This window comes from Sphaerodactylus townsendi, linkage group LG04, assembly GCF_021028975.2.
Source record: "Sphaerodactylus townsendi isolate TG3544 linkage group LG04, MPM_Stown_v2.3, whole genome shotgun sequence".
NCBI classification, from domain to species: Eukaryota; Metazoa; Chordata; class Lepidosauria; order Squamata; family Sphaerodactylidae; genus Sphaerodactylus; species Sphaerodactylus townsendi.
The window spans coordinates 157,034,018-157,038,701 of NC_059428.1; positions in this window are offsets into that span (position 1 = coordinate 157,034,018).

Below are 4,684 nucleotides of genomic sequence, written 5' to 3' on the forward strand. Positions count from 1 at the left end.
TCACCTTCTTAGAATTATTCAGAAAAGATCTCAGCATGTTCCTGGATATGCTATCCCTTTCAACCATCCTTCAGGGCCAAAATGCTTGTTTCTCCTCATATACCAGTGATGGTGAACCTTTTCGAGACTGAGTGTCCAAACTGCAACCCAAAACCCACTTATTTATCGCAAAGTGCCAGCATGGCAATTTAACCTGAATACTGAGGTTTTAGTTTAGAAAAAACAGTTGGCACCGAGATGTGCATTACTCAGGAGTAAGCTTGGTGAAGCAACCGTGCAATGCTTTGAATGGGTGAATCACGCCCCTATGAGGGTTTACTCAGAAGCAAGCCCCATTGCCAGCAACCAAGCTTACTCCCAGGTAAAGAGTAAGCAAGCCCCATTGCCAGCAGCCAAGCTTACTCCCAGCCTAGGTGTGTGTGGGTGTGGGTGTGATTTTCCGCCCCCCCCCCCAACATGATGAACTCTGTGCACTTGTGCCCACAGAAAGGGCTCTGAGTGCCATCTCTGGCACCTGTGCCATAGGTTCGCCACCGCTGTCATATACCAACTGCCTTTGAACTTGTTCAGAAGGCAATTCCCTCAACCCAGAAGAAACTTTGCAGACCTGGAATTGTTCTAAACCCTGAACATCTGAAGAAATAAAGCTATCAAATTGAGGCTGGTGCCTTGCTTAGTTCAGTGCCATCTGCTCTGGCTGCTAGCGATTCTCCTGGGTACCAAGAACCTTATAGACCCTGCCGTCCTTTAAATGAAGGTGTCTGGAATCGAACTCAGAACATCCTGCATGCAAACCAGATGCCATACCGCTGAGCCGTGCCATCTCCCCCGTCCTCCTCCTGCCGTGATACATAAGTAACCAATGCCATGTTCATGTTTACATTTTATTTACCAGGTCTAGAGACTTTTGGGTCTAGAGCAGTTAGGCCCCTTCCGCACATGCAGAATAATGCACTTTCAATCCACTTTGAGGAGGAGGAGGAGAGGAGTTTGGATTTATATCCCCCCTTTCACTCCTGCAGGAGACTCAAAAGGGCTGACAATCTCCTTGCCCTTCCCCCCCTCACAACAAACACCCTGTGAGGTAGGTGGGGCTGAGAGAGCTCCGAAAAGCTGTGACTAGCCCAAGGTCACCCAGCTGGCGTATGTGGGAGTGTACAGGCTAATCTGAATTCCCCAGATAAGCCTCCACAGCTCAGGCGGCAAAGCTGGGAATCAAACCTGGTTCCTCCAGATTAGATACATGAGCTCTTAACCTCCTACGCCAGTGATGGATAACCTTTTCGAGACCGAGTGCCCAAATTGCAACCGAAAACCCACTTATTTATTGCAAAGTACCCAAATTGCAACCCAAAACCCACTTATTTATCGCAAAGTGCCACCACGGCAATTTAACTGGCTCCGAGGCTCGCGTTACTCGGGAGTAAGCTGGGTGAAGCAACAGTGCAACACTTTGAATGGGTGAATCACGACCCTAGGAGGGTTTACTCAGAAGCAAGCCCCATTGCCAGCAACCGAGCTTACTCCCAGGTAAAGGATTGTGCCCAGGCTAGTCTAGATGTGTGTGTGTGCCCACAGAAAGGGCTCTGAGTGCCACCTCTGGCACCCGTGCCATAGGTTCACCACCACTGTCCTACGCCACTGCTGCTCCCTTTGCAGCTGTGCGGAACAGCAAAATCCACTTGCAAACAGTTGTGAAAGTGGATTGAAAGGGCATTATTCTGCACGTGCGGAAGGGGCCTTAGGAAAGTTGCTCACGTATTAACCACCTGCAGTCAGTCTGGCCTACAGCAAGGAGAGGGAAGAAGTGGAGATCCTCTTTGCAGCCCTGCTTAGTACTCTAAAGCCCCTGTACTCCGATTCCTAAGCGGGGGTACCCAGCGGGGACCAGAGAAGCCCTCTTAAGAGGGCACTGTTGGTCCCTCCTGCACCCTCATCTGTGTTTTCAGTGCTGAGCCGGTGTCTGAGTCTCTTTTTCCCTCCCCTGGCGAGAATGGTTGGTTGCTTCCGTTGCTGTTGGCAACAGGAATGCAGCTCTAGCCAGGAGGGCTCTGGAGAAAAGGGCCGAGCCTATAAAGCCGCAGGGAAAGAATTGGGAGCTGCTGGTGAGTCTGGGACTTTTGTACGAAACTCCGTCCTAGCAGCAGAGGCAGTGGGATCTTCTTGCCAGGGAGAAGGGAGAAGGATCAAGAATGAGCCAAAGGCATGGGTCTGCATTAGATCCCCAGTTTTATTCCCTTTCTATACTGGTTTATTTTATATTCACCCCACCCCACCCTCCCAAGAGGTTTCAGTTCTTTGCCTTTGGCTCTGCAAATTTTTGGAGGCAGCATAATAAACACATTGTGGGGTCTCCCTATGGAATTTAGACCTGGGAATAATCCTTCAGATGTTTGATGTTCGTAGCATACGCGGTTGATTTTGAGATGCACAGGGAGCCTTGAGAAGGGTGTCATTTTTTTTATGGGGAAGATTCAGTCCAGGGGAAGTGACCATGGCAAGGTGATAGAGAATCACGGAATTGATCTGTGCAAGGGAGAAGTGAAATAGAAAACAGAGAGCTTGGAGGTTGGAATTTGATTTTGGAGGCAAGGGAAAGAAATGGGAAACAGTTACTAGTTTCCAGCAGACAGTGGCAACGAGAGACCGCTGGTCTTAATCTTGGACACAGAACCCAGTATAGTTGGGCCTATTATAATCTGTTCCATTCATGGGGGTTATTTCGGATGGAGGACTGTATCGTGGCCCACTGGGATCCCCTCTCTACCCAAATCCTGACCTCTACGGGATCCACTCCCTGCCTTAAATCTTCAGGAATTTCCCAGCTCGGGTTTGACAACCGTGAACCCGAATCTCACATGAAAATGTAGGCCTCTTCCGTACGTGCAGAATAGTGCGCTTTCAATCCGCTTTGCAGCTAGATTTTACCGTGCGAAATAACAAAATCCACTTGCAAACGAATGTGAAAGTGGATTGAAAGGCAATTATTCTGCATTTGCGAAAGTGCCCTAAGACATAGTTATCTGAAAGATATTTGAAACAATGCAACCTTTTCTATCCAGCCGATATTTAAAGTAGCCGATGCTAATAATGTCAAAACCGGCAACAATTAACACAGGTAAAACAACCAGGAGACATCAGCATGTAAATAAAACTTGCAAAACAGGGCCTTTTTTTTTTAAAGCAAGGTGTGAAGAGAAGAAGAGAATCAATTCACCCCCCAACAGCCCCCGCCCCTCAAGATGACTGTTGTATAATACTTAAAAGATAAAGGTGCAAAGATGGTGCTGGGGAAAATAATTCAGAAGGAATTTCCACTCAGAAAAGCTCTCTATAATATCAAAATGCACTTGCAGTTGATTTTTGACAATAGGATGTTAATTTCCTTGGAGATTTGTGTGTCTAAGCTGCTTCTTCCTCCATATCTTAAAAAAAAAAACCAAATAGGAGTTGAAACGTTTTGCTGAAACAGAGATGACAAACAGTTTACGGAACGACGGGCAGTTCGTGAAGAAAATGGGGTAAGTTTCACCACTGGCGTGCGGGGAAGATCGGGCTCTCTCAAGCAAGTATTCCTGGTGAAACAGCCTCTGCAGCTATTGCATTTTATGTATGTCTAGATGTTATAATTTATAATTGTAATACACATCAGCCACTGTGCAGCACACGTGCGTCACGTGATTTTTCGGTCCGTACTCAGATAGCTTCTACTTTGCCCCAGGACCACTTCAGGGTTAAAACAAGTGAGGCTGGCTGACCATCTGTAGTCCAAGTAGTAGCTCACAGAAAACCAGCTTTTTGAAACTGCTTTCTGAGGGCCAGTGTGGTGTGATTAAGAGTGGTGGATCCTGATCTGGAGAACTGGGTTTGATTCCCCACTCCTCCACATGAATGACGGACTCTTATCTGGTGAACCAGACTTGTTTCCCCGCTCCTGCACATGAAGCCTGCTTCAGTCTGATCGCTCGGCTTTTTGGATGAAATCTGGCCCTTGGCCCCCATCGCAGGCACGAGACCTGATCCCCGGCCTTGTCTTAGATCCCTACTGAATCAATTTCCCCTCAAAAAAGCCAAGTCAGCTTCAGAGAGTTTTGCAAAGGTGTGTGTGTGTTTTCAATGCTTTACATATATTTTGTGTCTCTAGATGAGAAAATCCATATTAAGGAGAGACCGCTGACTGCAGTTAATACCCGGGGGGGGTGTGTGTGTGTGTGTGTGTCACAAATTGTAATGGCATTTGGTAGCCCATCTTTGGCAAATGGTAGCCCATTTGGTAACTGATATCGAGAGCCAGTGTGGTGTAGTAGTTAAGAGCGATAAGACTCTAATCTGGAGAACCGGGTTTGATTCTGCACCCTTCCACATGAGCAGGGGACTCTTACCTGGTGAACCGGACTTGTTTCCTCGCTCCTCCACATGAAGCCTGCTTCATCTGTAGGAGCGGGAAAGCAAATCCGGTTCCGCAAATAAGAGTCCGCCACACATGTGGAGGAGTGGGGAATCAAACCCAGTTCTCCAGATTAGAGCTCACCGCTCTTGACCACTACACCATGTTAGCATGACATTTTGACTCATCCGTTAGAATAATGTTTTATAATGTTTTTGTAATCTCTCTTTCCGCAGTGTAAAGGCACGCTCCAAGCCCCCAACATCTGCAAGTTTAATATCATGGCGGAAGGTTTCC